Genomic DNA, 17,474 nt, shown 5'->3' on the forward strand with positions numbered 1-17,474 from the left:
AATTTATAGACAGACATATCTTCCTAAAACTCCCTTCCAATGATACACAAACGATGTTGCTTAATCTGTTTATTTTTTAGAGCATGCATGTATTTCTCATATTTCTACTAACCAGTAACTTTTTAAACTTGATCCAGAAATAAAGAAATAAAATAATAATTTCATTTGAATTATTTGTGACCTACCACAAAAAAAAACAAAAAAACAAACAAACAAAAAAAAAACCCCACAATTTTCAATGAAATAAATGGAAAAGAGAGCACAATTTATTCTCAGTATCCAAGGTGGACAGAATTAAAATTTTTGTGCTAAAGTAGCATGAAAAAATGAAAATTGACCTAAAGTTTTACACCTTTAATTAAGGCAAGTATTTGGGTCTACTATGCCTTCATATTACGTTTTTTAATTGAGCAGATCACTGATCTTGTGCTTAATGAAACCCAATTCCTAAAATGGTATCTAAAGAAAAAGATACAGTAGCTAAGAAGAAATACGAAGAGTATGATACTATCATCATATTGGAACATAGTGTGCACACTTATCACAGGATTCTAATTTCAAAAGACAATTGGTGTCTTTTAAATAATTTTAGAAGGAAAAACATAGCAACCCTTTCAGAAACTTTCTGCAAGTGAACTTTCAGAATCTAAAAAGCTCAAACAACGTAAGAAATGCTATGGGCACACCCTCTGTTTCCACAGGACGTGTTCTCATTCAGGAAGTCTGGGGATAATTACTTTTAATCAAAGAGCCGGACAAGCATATCCTTCCAGCTTGGAAGATACACATCTGGTGAGGTTAGGAGGAGATTCTGCTAATATTCAGGTAACTGCTACATGGGAAAATATTACCACTCATTCCTCTGTTTAGCAAAAGTTATTAGTCATAGTTGAGTCACAAATAAGTGACAAATAAATGGATGAGGCAGAATGACCTTTTAACTTCTCATCTTCCTTTTCCACATATTTCTCTACAAATATTTGTTCTGGGGTATTGTATTCTATAACAAAGAATAAAAAATATTTTTTAAGAAATGCTTTTGTTAAGTATGTTTGGTAGTTATTTGAATGAAATTGAGTTACTTCCAAACCAAAAAGTATGGACATGATTTTGCAGATGGCTGTTAGGGATTTCACTCTGAGAGACTGAGGGATGAGTCCTATAATATTCTCAGATTTTTTCAGTGTTTTATTTTTTTGTTGTCAAGTGTGTGAATGAACAAAGGGAATTTTCATTCCCTTATACCATTGAACAGTTAATTTTTTTTCATATAGGACTTTTCCTACTTAGCTACACAGTCAAAAATTGTATAATTTAACATTTGATTTCTTATAGCAGCTTTTTTCTGACATTGACAAAACAAATCTGTATGTTTGTATAAATATTGCTTGAAGCTATTGAACGCATCTACAAAGACTATGCTCCTGCCCATGTCACACATTGCTTTGTAGCTTGGCATGTATTCTTCCCTCCTTCACCAAAACAAGTCATTTGTTTTCACTTTGAGAACAGTAGTTGATTTTATTATATTTCTCAGTTTTCATTCATAGCAAAAAGTCAGCTACCACTTCCAGTCAGGCAACACTAGTTTTTCTCCCATCTACTATGTTTTAAACAAGGATGCTTATGATTTTTTCCATGTGCACTTCCCCCCAGAAATCCCCCAAGTCATGAAGTTGTTCTCTTAACATTTTTCCCATTGCTATCATACCTTAAAAACACAGTGTAAAGTTTCAAAGAGTGGGGGGAAAAAAAAAAAAAAAAAGAAACAAAATCAAGAACTCTTCATTTGCTGCTTTTGGCATGATTATGGATGAAGCACAATTTGTAGCTCATGTCTCTACATAGGCCAAGTGAGGACAATGACAATACCGTGGTACCATGGAAAAGAGAGCACAATTTATTCTTAGTATCCAAGGTGGACAGAATTAAAATTTTTGTGCTAAAGTAGCATGAAAAAATTTGGTTAGAGTTTAGGAAAAAAAAATCTATCATTATCACTTTCTATAACTAAGAAATGTTGGGGGACTATAAAATCTGCTTTCTCAAAACTATCTCACTAAAAGTTAGGCAAAAATCAGCTAGATGTGACAGAAAATGGGGTTTTGGCCTCTCAGGAGCTCTTCATATTCTTACTGTTAATTTTACACATAGATGGGCTAGTGGGATGTGGTTCTTGATTTCAAAAGTCAGGAAAAAATCCCATATCATTTTAAGAAGTACTTAAGAAGCAGGGTAATGCTATGCCAAGCCAACTTCATAGTCAAGAAACTTAGTGTAGACAGTTATTTGAAGTAGAATATCTTTGTGGTCTTTATTATGTTTTAATCAAGGGAAGGTTTTATTTTTATTATAACTTGTTTTTATGGTTAGTTTTATGGTTAATCTACTTGAAGGAGTCTTTCCTTTTCTTCCTTCAAATCTATTTTCAAGTTAAATTCCTTGGCTTGTATTAGATATTTGTCTGTATCAAGGAAGGTAACTGGGAGTTTTGCAAGCCTTAAGTAAAGTAGTAGAAGCACAGAAAACATTTACACATTTTTTTTTTTTTTTTTTTTTTGGTACTTTTGTTTAAATAGGCCGTAAGCAAAACAAAAATGAAAGGGTTGGGTTTCTATTTGCTTTGAACATCTGAAGCTTCACAGAACAGATAGGGGGAAAAAATAAATAAATAAATAAATAAATAAATAAAAAAGCCCAAGAGGAAGATATTAATTTGATTAGAGTCATATCAGAAGGAAAAAAATACACTTCTGCTTGTGAAGAACTGTGTAAGAACTAACATCAAAATCTTGAAACTTTGTCTACATCAACAGTCTGCAATAGTCAAAGCAATGCAGATGGCACTAATCGATGCAATTAAAGATAGCTTCTTGGCTGCTTCACTATAGGCACTGAGTCATTATGCCTTTGGGCAGCAATGATTCAGTGGAGTAGACACATGGTCTTGATAACCAAACTTTCTCTACATATTCTTTACTACATTGAGAGCAAACTCAGTATAGATGATTTTATGAATCAATGAATTTCATTGAACTGAATAAAAATCTATTCCTCTTTTTGCTAACCAAATTGAAATCAAGGGATACTCTAATTTCTTCATCAAAACCTCCTGAATGTTCCCAAATCTAAAGTACTTTCATTTTTACTTGTAAAAAGGCAATGGGGTGAGAAAATGAGGTTGCTTTTGTGTGTGTTGTTTGTTATTTTTCTTTTTGTAAATAGAACAGAATAAATTTATCACAGCTCTGTTTGTATTACGCACATATAACACTTTCTGTGATCCACACTAAACCATTATATGCTGTCTCAGACTGTGGGAAAAGAAAAGAAAATAATCAGAGTATGGGAATAATTTTTGTTCGATCTTGGAAGATTTTATAATTACATCCCTGCTATTCTTAAAATTTAGCGATTTTATCATATTTAAAAACAAAAAATACCTCTGTCAAAGAGATCATTCTAATAGTTTTTTTGTACAATTTGTAGTACCTGTTGCCATACGCTGATTCTGAACACAGATTTACACAGTTGCATGACCGTCAGGTCTGCCCAGCATGGGAGCATGAACATGTATTCGCAGTAGACATACTTGAAAACACTTATATAGAACACTACAAATACACATGTGCACTAACTGGCTACACTCAGTCAGACACTCTTAGCACTCATGTGAATGCAAACAGCACCAGTGGCCTTGTCCAGCTCCTGTCCCTGGTAAGGCAGGATGGAGATCCACTCATGGGACTTCCATGAGAAGTTGGGCGACTCCAACATTCGGTCTTTCCAGTTCCATTCATGGATCCAGTTTCCATTCATGGATCCAAGCTCCCCCAGTTGCTGGCACTTAGACATACATGCCCCTCTCTGCAGCCCCTCTCCAGTTGCTGGTAGAGATCCACACAAAATCACACAGCAAGACCAACTGATTTTGCCTCCAGACCTCATGGTCCCTCTGATGGATGCCTGGGACTCCCCTAGTCCCCTCTGTAGTCAGATTGTCCTGTGGTCTTTCCCTTGGAGACACCCACCCTTCCTCCCAGGCCACTTCAGCTACTTGCAGGCTTGATCTTTGGTAGAGATCACACACCCACTTACAATTCTGCACTTGCTCCAGACTCTACACCATGGGCTGTTGTCACCCTAGGGGTTAGTGCTTATTTTCACTTACAGCATTATCCCCTGCTGCTGTCAGGAAGGCACACAGACATTCCACAGGACAGCTTTGGAGGGATTCAGACATGATGTCGGTTTCCCTGCATCTATAACTTGTGTTTCCCTTCCTGCCACTGTGCTACTCTCAGCTTATATACATAGATATTTGAGGAGCTGAGCTCATCTCCTGTGATGAACCTAGAATTAGCTGATTTTAGTTCCCCCACCTACCAGTATCCCTCTGAACTTCTTGGTGTGAATGAAGAACATCCTTTAATTACATAACCTAAAAGCTTCATCACTGTTTTCTCCATTAATGGATTTAGCTATTAGAAAATAAGACCAAGTACAATGGTTAACAATGGTGATAAACTGTCTTAAATATTCATAGGCCCATAATGGTCTTGTTAAGAACAGAACTGTGAAAACTCGATTTTCTCAACTCTGATGAAGGGATTTAGGAAAATGGGTTACTGTGCCTGACTGATGAATGTAACTTGGTGATATACAAGCTAAGGTAATTGCAAAAATGTATCCAACTTCAACAGTGGGGTCTGGAAAGCTATGGGATAAGGCTGTCAAGACAACGAATACTCCCATTACTGACTCCCAAAAAGCTTATTCTCTAATATGTGAAATATGATTTAATTACATATTTTTAAATGTAAATATGAGTAATAAGTAAATAAAATTGAATTGTAGAGGAGGTAAATAGAAAAAGATATTGACATATTGACTCCTTAGTGAAATAAGATAATCTAATTAACCATGCTAAATTAATTTCAGTCTCTTTAATTTAGCATTCCATTACCTTAGTATTTTTACAACAGTAATTGTATTTTTCAAATAATAAGCATTAGAGTATTAGAATGAGTTCAGAAATTGAATCAGACATGAATCTTTTATAGGTGGCTGATTTTGATTTTGATGAGACATTTGTTTCAAGAAAATGAATGTTATTAATTTTAACTGAGCAAATATGGTATATTCAGATTTGATTAGCATATCATTATGTTATCAGGTAAATGTAAAGGAGATTTTTCTTAATGCTCTGCTTCTTAATCATAGAATCATAGGATATCCTGATTTGGAAGGGACCCACAAGAATTATCGACTCCACACAAGGCTACTTAAAAGTTAAATCATATGTCTAAGAGTGTTGTCTAAACACTTCTTCAACTCCAGCAACTCAATGCCACCACTATTGCCCTGGGGAGCCTGTTCCATGCTCAGCATCCTCTGGTAAAGAACCTTTTCCTAACCTCATGTGACCCTTTCCTGACAGAGTTCCATGGCCTTTCCTTGGGCCCTGTCACTGCCACCAGAGAGCTGAGCTCAGTACTGCCCCTCTGCTTCCCTTGTGAGGAGCTGCAGGCTTCCATGATGCCTCCCCTCGATTTCCTCTTCTCCAGACTGAGGAAACCAAGGTGAGCTTAGCTGCTGCTTAACACGTCTTCCCCTTTAAATCACTAACCATCTTTGTAGCTCTCCTTTGCATGCCATCTTGATGTGAGACTACACCAGCACAGAGCAGAGTGGGACAATGCCTTCTCTGAACAGCTGGAAGTGCTGGCCCTGGTGCATCCCAGGGTATAGTTGTCCCTTTTGGCTGACTGGGCACACTGCTGAATCATATGCCACTTACCATCAACCAGAATCTCCAGATCCCCTTCTGCGGGGCTGCTGTCCATCCTCTCATCCTCCAGTCTCTAATTATATTTGGAGTTGTCCCATCCCAAGTGAAAAATCTGGTACATTTGCATTTGATGATTTCCCAGCTTCTAATTAGTCAGCTTCTCTCTGCAAGACTTCTCTACCTTCAAGGAAGTAAAGAGTTCCTCCCAGTTTAGTGTAATCTGCCAACATAATGTGGATATTGGATTCTAGTCCAGTATCCAAGTCATTGATGAAAACATTAAAGAGAACAGGCCCTACAAGGGAGCCCTGTGGAACCTCACTAGTGACTTGCTGCCAGGCTAACAGAACCCCATTTACTATAACCTTTTGAGCCTGAATCATCAGCTGATTGTTCACCCTTTGGATTATGTTTTTGTCTAGCTATATGCTGGACATTATGTCCAGAAGGATACAATGAGAATTGATCTCAAAATCTTTGCTGAAATCCAAACTGTTTGCATCAACTGACTTCTGCTGGTTAGCTAGGTGAGTAACCTTGTCTCCATGATGTCACCAGGCACCAAAATGAGACTGATGAACCTGTAATTATCAGGGTCTTCTTTCTTGCCCTACTTGAAAATTTGGACAACATTTGCTAGCTTCTTAACTGACATTTCTCCAGGTAATTTTAGGACCATTGAAAAATAATTGAGAGAAGTCACACAATGATATCAGCCAGTTATTTGAGTACTCTGTGTTGGATCCCATTTAGCCTCCTAGACTTTTGAGTTTCTAGGTGGAGCAGCAATTCCAGCATCATCCAAATGAGCTTTAGCCACATTAATTTTCTCCCTATGGATGATTTACACAGAGAGAAAAAAAAAAAATCTGCACGAGTGATGCTTGATATGCTAGTTCAAATTATTAGGTTATTTTTTGTTTCTTTAAATCATTAGTACTTTGGAAGTAGGAGAAGAAATCTCGATTGCACAGATGAAGAAAAAAATTCACAGCAAAGCTCTGGTACTAATATCATTGAGCAGAATTGTCATTGTGGCCAAGTGTAGCAGTTTCATAAGATGATGCTACCAAGATGGTTTGTCTGGTAGACAGCATTTTCCCAAAGGAATGAGCACAGCTGGTTACACCACATACCTCTGGGACTTGAATATAATCAGTATAGTCAGAATTTGACAAACTAGAAATGAGAAGAATATTCAAGGAAACAATTGTCTGTTTGACATGAAGTCTGGAAGTTAGGATACTAGACACAGTGGATTTTAGCCCAAGATCTCACCTGAGTGACTACTTTTTTTCTTAAGAAGATACATACCTGGCAATAGAATAGCAGTTGTACATCTATGAAAATGAATGAGGAAATGAATATCAAAAATGCAAGGTAATTATTACATATACTCAATGACTGTGCCAAGAATAGTAACAAGTCCAGTGATGCCATATTGTATAAATATTTAAATTTACTTCATGATACTTTAGAAATAAGGCATGTTGGCACTTTGCCTTTTATTAAGCTAATCATACTCTGTAAAAAAAATAAATTTTATTTTCCAATCAGCCTGCTGAGCCATTCATCATGGCTTTGTTCAAGAGCATTTTATTATTTCACCTGTGGCAGTATTGTAAAATAACAAATTATTTTAAGAAGAGCCCTGATGTTTATTAAGAATGTGTTAGCTCCTGTTATTAGCTTGTCAACTATAAACAGAAGCTGGGACTGGGCTGCTTACATTTTTACCATAGCTCTCTAGCTAGCATTGATTCAACACCATTCAGACACAATCCCACATCTGTGGTCTGATTTGTATTTAGAAGAGTTATTTACTTGTGTAAGTAATTATAAAATAATTTTCAGTTTGTGTAGACATAAAGGATAACAGATATTTTCCTCACAGAGATGAATAATGATCAGATTTTCACTCTGGTGTTTTATGAAATCTGCTGCTGGTCTGGTCATGACCTATATGGTTCAACTGAAGACTTTAATGAAAGCAAACAGAATAAATCTTCATTTTTGCCTTTAGATGAAATCCGAGCTGACAGACTTTACTAAGAATGGTCTCAGGCATAGATTTTTGTATTTTCCAGAGAGTGATAGTGAATGGAGCTAAATCCAGCCAGCGACCAGTCACAAGTGGTGTTCCCAAGGGGTCGATGCTGGGGCCTGTTCTCTTCCATATCTTTATTGGCGACCTGGATGAGGGCATTGAGTGCACCCTCAGTAAGTTTGCGGATGACACCAAGTTGGGTGGAAGTGTGGATCTGCCTGGGGGTAGCGAGGCCCTACGGGGGGATCTGGACAGGCTGGATAGCTGGGCTGAAGCCAATGGGATGAGGTTCAACAAGGCCAAATGCCAGGTCCTGCACTTTGGCCACAACAACCCCAGGCAACGCTACAGGCTTGGGGTGGAGCAGCTGGAAGACTGCGTAGAGGAAATGGACCTGGGGGTATTGATTGATGCTCGGCTGAACATGAGTCTGCAGTGTGCTGGGTGGCCAAAAAGGCCAATGGCATCCTGGCTTGCATCAGGAACAGTGTTGCCAGCAGGAACGGTGAAGTGATTGTCTCCCTGTACTTGGCTCTGGTGAGGCCGCACCTCGAGTACTGTGTCCAGTTTTGGGCCCCTCACTGCAAGAAAGACATTGAGGCGCTGGAGCAGGTTCAAAGAAGGGCAACAAAGCTGGTGAGGGGTCTAGAGCACAGGCCATATGAGGAGCAGCTGAAGGAGCTGGGATTGTTCAGTCTGGAGAAGAGGAGGCTCAGGGGAGACCTTATTGCTCTCTATAACTACCTGAAGGGAGGCTGTAGTGAGCTGGGGATTGGTCTCTTCTCTCATGTAACTAGTGATAGAACTAGAGGGAATAGCTTCAAACTGTGCCAGGGGAGGTTTAGGCTGGACGTTAGGAAATACTACTTATCTGAAAGAGTGGTCAGGCACTGGAAGGGGCTGCCCAGAGAGGTGGAGTCACCGACTCTGGAGGTGTTCAAGGAACGTTTGGATTTTGTGTTGAGGGATATGGTTAGTGAGAACTATTGGTGATAGGTGGATGGTTGGACTGGATGACCTTGTAGGTCTTTTCCAACCTTGATGTTTCTGTGATTCTGTGATTTCTCTTCATCATATGCTCCCCTTTGTTAGTGGGCTGTTAGGAGTCAGAGGAAATGGTTGCACCAGAAATGGGTTCCTAGTGTCCCAGCTTTGTAAGGACTTTGAAGGACTGCATTCATTATCTATGTGAGCTACAGATATGGCAGGCAGTGATTTGTGTGAAATTTAGACCATGACTGAGAATGTGACAGTGAAAGAAACAGATGCAGGAAAACAAAACAAAACATGAAAGATGACTGAGAATAGAAGTCTGCCATTGCTTGCTAAACTCTGTGAGAATGGGAATTTAAGACATATTTTAAGCTTCCTAAATTCTGTTTGGTGTTCCTACTATATCACTTATCCAATAAGTTCATTCTGATATGTGTTTTAATAATAAGCTGTTGTCTTCTGTATGCAAGTCCTGCTACTGCTTTGTTTTTGTTTCTTTTCCTGTTTTGAAATTAGACTATTGCATCAGACTGATATAGCCAGTTGGAGACTGAAACTGGTAACAAATGTAGCGATCAGTTTTGTGAGCCATTGAGTGGTGGGAGACAAGCAACATTTCATCTTCTAAGGTCTTCACTGACTGCTTAATTGATTCCAGAAGCTGTTTAAGATGTTATAATTCACATGAGTGTAAAAAGTGTTTTATTATCCAATGTCAATTTACCATAGATGTCACTAGCTTCTCTAAAAAGGTAACTATCAGTTTCAAGAGACCTTGAGACTGATATCTTTGCCCTTTCCTCTCCCTTGCTTCTTCATTTTTCCCTTTTCACCATACATAAACACTGAATCAGATGTGTTCTCCATAAAAGCTCAAGAACTGCAAACATTACTTTCAGCATCACCTGACTCTGAAGCTGCTTGAGTGCAATAATCTTCAGTTTCATGTTGTGTAGTATGCCTTCTGAGAGGGCAGAAATATGTTGGAAACGTTGCATCCCACCAAAATTAGAGGTTGCAAAGGAGTCTGCTGATGTTCCAGTTAAGTGATGCTTTAATATTTATGTTAATATATGTATTGTGTTATCAATAGTTGGGGTACTTAGGGCTTCAGATAAGTGCATACTATTTTTATATTAAGGAAAAAGGCCTTCAATTCTAGTTATAATTACAACATGTGCCATTCATCTTTATGTATTAGCAACGAGCCCTAGTCCCAGTGAAATGAATTATAATAATTGAAGAGTAAAATAGTATTATTACATATTACATAACTCACACTAAATTTTAATTGCCATCTTCTGAGAAAATGTACAGAGTATTTTGTAAATTTTTACAAAAGTAGTATTTGGAATTGTCCTCGCTGAATGTTTAAGGCACAAGAACTACATGAACATCATTATACAAGAAACAATAGCATACAAAATGAGAAAAATGCATGGTTTTTTTAATTAGAAAATATTTTTGTGAACCCTGTAAATAATTAATAGTAAAATAGATTATATTTAGAAAGAAGAAAGCAATTGTGATTACAACAAAATACACATATTCGAAAGGTGGCACTAGACAGAATTTTAATTCATATTCTGTCTATAATAAACACATAACCACATGTTAATATTCCTTTAATGTTGTCTGATTATACAATACATACCTTCATTTAACATTTCACAATAATCCTACACTGAATGAGCAACAAAAATTAAAATTATGAATTTTTAATATTGTTTTTTATAGATAAACTTAGTTCCAATGTCAATGTTTTCTCAAAGTAAAGACAGTAGTGCTGCAGCAGAATAAATCTCACATAAAATCGTTGCTGAGAATCTCAAAATGAAAAAGCTGTTTCTGCAGTTAATAGAAAGGGATGAGAAATTCCAGGCCTAGGTTTATACAAAAATATACTTTTCGGAACTATGGGTTGTATGGGCACTGCTGAATCATGGCCTGAACCTCTGATTGATCACCTAAGGCAAGCAATGAGTCAGCCACGGGAGCACAGGTGAAGTCAGCACCCTGGTGAATACCTGTGCTGCCGGAAGGGGTGGAGCCTGGCTCCACCTCTCCTAAGATCCATTTAAGAGCTGACTACCAGCAGGAAAAGATCTCTTCTGGAGATCCCTCCTCTGGAATTTTGTGGTGAGCCCAGGATGTGGATAAGTATTCTATTTATTCTCTTTTTGTTATTATAACCTGTTTAGCCAAACTCTCTTGTTTATTTCATAATTATAACATCTTTGTATTCATTGATTATACATGGGTGGATGAATCTTAAGCAACTATTAAACTTTCCAAGGCTCAGGTATTTCAAAAATAGAAAAATTAATTTATTAGTATGATAGCAGGTAATGTTTCATTTTCTGCATCTGACTAATGTGATTGGGTAAAAAGAATACTAGAAGTCTCATATTATACTAATTATTTACAGTTGACAAAGGATGGTATGTGCACATTCTATTGTAACAATGATGGAGGAAACATGGTGCAATGACCCTAAAACACTCCATAGGATATCAATTTTGAAGCAAACGTACAAAATGTAATACTTGCCTTCATTTAGTAGCACACTTTCCCATGAAATGCTTTCCTAACAGAGGAAACATAAAAATATGAGATAATAAAGTAAATAGTGTTCAGGAGATGTTTAAGTAACAGATAATGATAATTATCAGGAGAGGGCATCTTGCTCCTGAATAAATTCCTTTAAGCTCTGTTTTGTGGACTTGGCTAAGAAATTACAGCCTACAAAGAATTTAATTGCAAATTGAACATTAAAAACATCATTTAGTCCAAGTAAATTCTTTCTTATACACTTTCAAATATAATGACCCCAGTATGAATTTCACATATAAGTATAAATTATGCAGTTATTACTTGATTTCTATTACTTAACTATATAACAACATTTTTATGTAAAGGAATATAATTATTTGAAGTTGCTCCATCAGCATAGCTTCCAAATATATATCCAGCTATAGGGTTGTTTCTGAAACAGAAACTTTGTTATGTGTATTGTTGACTATACTTGAAAGTCAAAAGGCAATAGCTAAATTTTTATTTGTGCACAGCAATTATTCTGAAATTTTAAAGGAGAATTCTATGAATTGCGTGAGTACTTATGCTTAAAGCTCAGATTGGGGCATGGGAAAATACTTAGAACAGATGCCCTTCAATGTCTGCAGGGGAAGTTAAATTATTTTACTGACATCAAAAGAATGTAATTAAACACCTATGATGGCTAAACAAAATAATAGCAAGTAGAGGCTTCTTCATATTACATTAGGTAACTACACTCTCACAAATGGGTTGGGCATTTCCTCTGACAGCTCATATATGAGATCTGATTTGGATTAATTAAAACTTGTGGTAAAAAGAGCATGTACTTTACTCCACATCAGAAAAGTGAAAATAATTAATAATTCATCTGTAAGTGTGAGCTTGCTACTTTGAGTAGCTTTCTAACATGAAAGGTGTTGCCTGTCTACCAAGAAGTGTACTGTAGTTGAATGTACACAAATTAAAATACAGATTGACACACAGCTAACTACTAAAAAGCCTGATACTTTTGAATCCTCACTGTACAACTTAAACAGAGAAGAACTTCAGGAGTCAAAATTTGCCTAAAATTCTGGGGTTTGAAACTTGTCCAATAAATATTAAGTGTATTTTCCATTTACAACTGAAGACTTTTGATTAACTAACAGCCATGTTTTTATGTATCTTAATTTTTAATTTGTCTTTAAAGGTACTTTCATACAGAAATCCAGTCTGTAGATACTAACCTGGAATATGAAATGCATCAACTTCTCCCTGATAGTCCACACTCTTTGTAAAGAAAAGCTACTTGTAAGACAAAATAACTTAGAATCGCATCTTTCAGAAAGCTGAAATTATATAAAACTATCATTATTTTATTATGTTTGGAAAATGTACATGATGTCTACAATAAATTAGCTATTAGCAACTGCCTCAGGTTAACAGAACTCTCTCCTTTTTTGGCTTGGCATAATATCTTCACTGGGTAGCTAAAAAAACACCAACTAGTACATTAAGTATGTTTCCTAACCTCTTTTTTTTTTATTTTAATCTTAGATACTATTCCCTTGTTAAGTCCTCAATACATAATGAGAATGTAAGAATTTCACAATCTCCTGTTCCTGGCAGTGGCCAGAAGAAGTTTAGAGAAAAATTATCTATGGTAGTCAGGAGAAAATTCTTCCCTGTTTCTTCCTCTCCTCCTCTTCCAGGGCATCCATCAATAAGCAGACTAGGGACTTCAGTTTAGCCGAATCAGAGAGTTCTGATGCTATGCAAATTATATTGTCTTGCATAACAAACCAGGTTATACAGTATTTTTTTGATGATTCGGAAAGAAACATTTCCTTGGTTTTGAAAGATTTGAGAGCAATGCATATATGTCTAACTGTATGCTGAAGACAGTGCACTCCATATCTCCCATAAATGAAAACAATGGCTTATACAGTTTTACATAAAACAGAGGCAAAGATATAAAAGGATGAATAAAAAAAATCTATGCAATGAAATAGAAGGGAATATTAACCAACTAATTTTCGTGCTTTTAGAAAATTCTGAGGGTGTGTTTTTGTGCATATTGTACAAAGATATACTTTCTTGCCTCTTTCTTCTGCTGCAACACAAGACTTCAGCTATACTTTATATCAACATGTCCTTCCACTTACTCCCAAGGTACATACAGAAAATATATATAATGTAGGTTTTGAATAGCAAAGACAAATCCTGGGGAATTAATGACTACTACAACAGTGCATTGTGGACAAACACCCGCAAAATTGCGGGCTAAGTCCTGCTATATGTTTCCATTTCAGCTGGCAGGCCATGTAGTAGGAAATGTTTGCTTCAGCTACATGCAGCAACTTCTCCCTGGACTATTGTAATAGGGAAGCTGTAGCCTGTCCTGTTTTTAATGCAAACTTCAAAATGGAATTGCCAGTGTAACTTCTTTTATAGGAACAGTCATAAGCCTACAGGCATATAATGGGATTATTTAATATAAGTAATCAGAAATTCTGATGTGGAAATAAAGGAATCCTCATTGGCATGAATACTTACAGTCACATTAACATCACATGGAAAAGTCAGTATTATGGGGGACTATAATCCTTAAGGCTTTAAGTTATTAAGCATGTGTGGTCAGGCCTTTTTGTGATTGATAAAAGGAAGACGGTGAGTGGAATGCCTGTATCCAAACAAAAGTGTTTTGTTTTTTTTTTTTTTGGAGAAGTAGATTGTTTTGTCGTCTTTATCATTCTTTACCTTCTACAAATTGAAAATAAAATTCTTTAGTAGCTCTGAGTAATGAATGTAGAGCATTTGTGCTTTCATCCCATCAGCAGAATAGACTCATAATGCTCAGTGCAAGAAAATATTTTGTGTGCAAGAGAACATTCAACATAGGTCAGATGTTATGGATGGGACACAGAACAAAGTTTAAAGAGGTTAGCCAAATGAAATAAGTTTTAAATAATTGTCTTGGGATTGAGAATCCAACCAGTTTGTGTCAAATGAATATTATTCTTTATCCTGTGTTACCCTAGTTCCTCTGACAAGACATTATTGCAACTGGAAAATGACACCTTGTGACACTATCACAACTTGTTATTGGCAATGAATGCAGTTTTTAAGTTTTTAAATGATTGTCTGACAAAGATCTGTTGCACGTGAAATGGTGGTTTTTAATAGCTAAGTGGGTATTTGCTATGCAAAACAAACAACAAAGAGGAAGGTCAAAAAGCATTCATCTGTTTATTTCAATTGTGTATTGCAGATAATATTGCTGAGAATGACAACTGGAGATTCTCTGTGACTAATACTAAAACATCATCTAAACTTCTAAACATCTTCTTATTCTGAGAACCTAAACCTGAAGCGTAATCGCAACCAACCCAGTGAAATGCGAACATCAACCTCATTCTGACAGATAAAGGGAATTGAAAATAGAATTAAAAATACTGACAGAGGTATGAGTGATCTTGTCAAAGAATTGGTAACAAATCTGGCTGTACATGACCTGTCTCATAGTCCAACATTCTGCTCAAAGCAAGGCCAACTCTGATCAGATCAGGCTGCTCAGGGCTTCCTCCAGTCAGACAAACGAACAAGTACAAGGATTACTCTTCCTCTCTGGGAAGCCTGTTCCAAGACTCAGTGTCACTGAGGTTTGTTTTTTTTCTTTCTGTAAAGTTGGCATCTCAATTTTTCCTGTTCTCCTGTCACATACCTCAGTAAATGAGTCTAGCTTAATCTTCTTGTTAACCTCCTCATAGGTATTGGAAAACTGCTATCAAATCCCTGTGAAGCTTTTTTGTCTTCATGCCAAGAAGGCTCTTCTCTTCATCCTCTCCTCATCTGTCATTATGCTCCAGTGAATCTATCTATTCTATATGCACATTATAAATAAAAGTAAAATATTTGTGTAATGACTTTAAGACATGTTATCATAAAGCCAAGAAACACTTTTAGCTAAATCAAGTAGAATTTAAGATCTGAATGACGTTTGGATACCACCTTAAAGCATTTTACTTGATGCTGTGAAGCTTGCTGTCACAAGATTAGGAATACTATGCTGATTTAAAATAAATAAATAGAACTACTACAAATCATAGTTTCATAAATGAAACTAATCAAAATTTTCACATTTACAGAAGAAATTATGTAATGAACAAAATACCTTTAAGAAGTAAAAGATGGGAGAAGATGATGCTATTGAACATCAGTCAGATGGTCAGAAAGTGCGGGAAACTGGTAAAGATAAAGGGTACAAAGAGGAAGCAATAACAAAATATAAAGGAAAATAAATTTATGATACATATTAGGAAGAAAAGCAATAATAACAAGCTACTGTTTTCTTAGTAAATAGGCATGTGAAAAATTGTCAGTAAAACATTGAAGAGATTGTTCTGTTTGGTAATTACTGTATAAGAAAACCCAAGGCAAAGTATGAAGTGCTTAATAACAAACTTTACAAATAAATCTTTGAAAGGACTATTCTAATTAACACTAGTCAAAATTGAATTATAAAGAATGATACTTACATGTTTATTTTGATATCTTTCCTTTTTGAGTTTGAAAGCACTGTTTGTAAAGGCATTGATCCATGCATTTTTTTGGTAGAATTTTATAGCAGTTGTGATATTCTGCTGCACTCTCACTAGGTGAATTACTGCTGGATCAACAGCATGAGTTCATTGACTTATAGTAGCATTGCAGACTTTCAATTGCAAGAATTTCTAACAGATTCTCTTATGATATTACTGTTAATTTGATAGTACTGAATATTATTAACAGTATTGTTAATTTCACACTACTGAAAAGAGTTGAAGCATCAACTGGATGATAAATTAATATAGTATATCGTGTCATTATCCCACAACTTTTAGCATCACTTTACTGGAATACTGCAACCACTCAGGAAATTTACAGTTCAAAAAGGAATTAAAATCAAGAATTGTCATGCAAACTCCAAATTGGCAGGAGATTTACCTCCTATTACAGAAGATAGAAAGATGATGCACATAATTTTCCTAAAGATGCTCATGTTCTTCATTCCAATAGACATAATATCTGAGAGCAAGAAAGGAATAAAAATTATATATAGATATTAGTGATAAAAAATAAACTGTCCATGTAAAAATTTGCAAAGGAATTTCATGATTTTTCTTCACTGGAAATTGATGCATGTGATTGGAAAAATAGATGCAAGAGTGGATGTGGTAACTCACTCAGATGAGTCATAACTTGTCACGTGGAACAAGTTAAAGATGAGTGTAAGAGACTTTCACAGCCTTATACTCAATTATGTATGGTAATGCAGGGTGACAGCTCCATATGGTCAATTCATTAAGATGAAGATGTTGATCATACTGTTGATGGAAGGTGCCCTCCTTTACTGTTCCATTAACAATTAAAGCAGCTTTCCAGCATAAGTTTCCATAGTGGTTACTAAGCACTGGAACAAGCTTATCAAATAACTAAGCTGTGGCTGCTGTGCCTCTGTTGCCTATCGCTAAACTCTAGGTGTGTCTTCTCTGTTACTGATAGCTACTTGCTCTATCAAGCAGGCTGATGTATGAATAGCTGACTTTGTGGAGTTATTTTGAAGGTTAGATTTGGTGCATACTTATTTTATGACTCAAAGCATAGACTTGTGTACAGATTAAGTGCTATGATTTTGCTGTTTATGATTGAAAGAATGAATAATGCAGATTTTCAAACTTCTTATAAAATAAAAAAATGATTGGAATGAAGAATTTTTGTGTTTTTCTACTTGTTTGATTTTGAAATATTTCATCCTTTTTTCTTTATTTTTTTATGGCTGAATTTTAATATTTGTCAAGCGCTAATTACTTAGAATTTCTGAAGTTCTTTAAAGTGTTCCCTTCAAAAATGGCTACTGCCTCCCATTCTTCATAGAATCATAGAATTGCTCAGGTTGGAAAAGATCTTCAAGATCACAAAGTCCAATTGCAACCTAGTCATATTACCCTAACATTACTAACCCCCTGCTAAATCACATCCCTGAGCACCAAACGATTTTAACACCTACAGGGATGGTGACTCAACCACCTCCCTGGGGAGCCTATTCCAGTGCTGAACAACTCCTTA

The 17,474-nt window shown here is 36.1% G+C and overlaps 1 long non-coding RNA gene across 3 annotated transcripts in view; it reads left to right on the forward strand.

Annotated features, from left to right (window-relative positions):
• LOC146545264 (uncharacterized) overlaps positions 1 to 17,108 on the forward strand; it is a 61,995-nt gene extending 44,887 nt beyond the window's left edge. For 2 of the 3 annotated variants that reach the window (XR_014882941.1, XR_014882939.1), the window contains 2 exons: positions 702 to 825; positions 14,638 to 17,108. This is a non-coding gene — a long non-coding RNA (uncharacterized LOC146545264). The remainder of the gene's footprint in view (positions 1 to 701; positions 826 to 14,637) is intronic. The other variant, XR_014882940.1, reaches the window with a different exon arrangement.
• Positions 17,109 to 17,474: the final 366 nt, after the last annotated feature.

The sequence above is a fragment of the Meleagris gallopavo genome, chromosome 1 (assembly GCF_905368555.1).
Source record: "Meleagris gallopavo chromosome 1, MGAL_WU_HG_1.1, whole genome shotgun sequence".
NCBI lineage: Eukaryota > Metazoa > Chordata > Aves > Galliformes > Phasianidae > Meleagris > Meleagris gallopavo.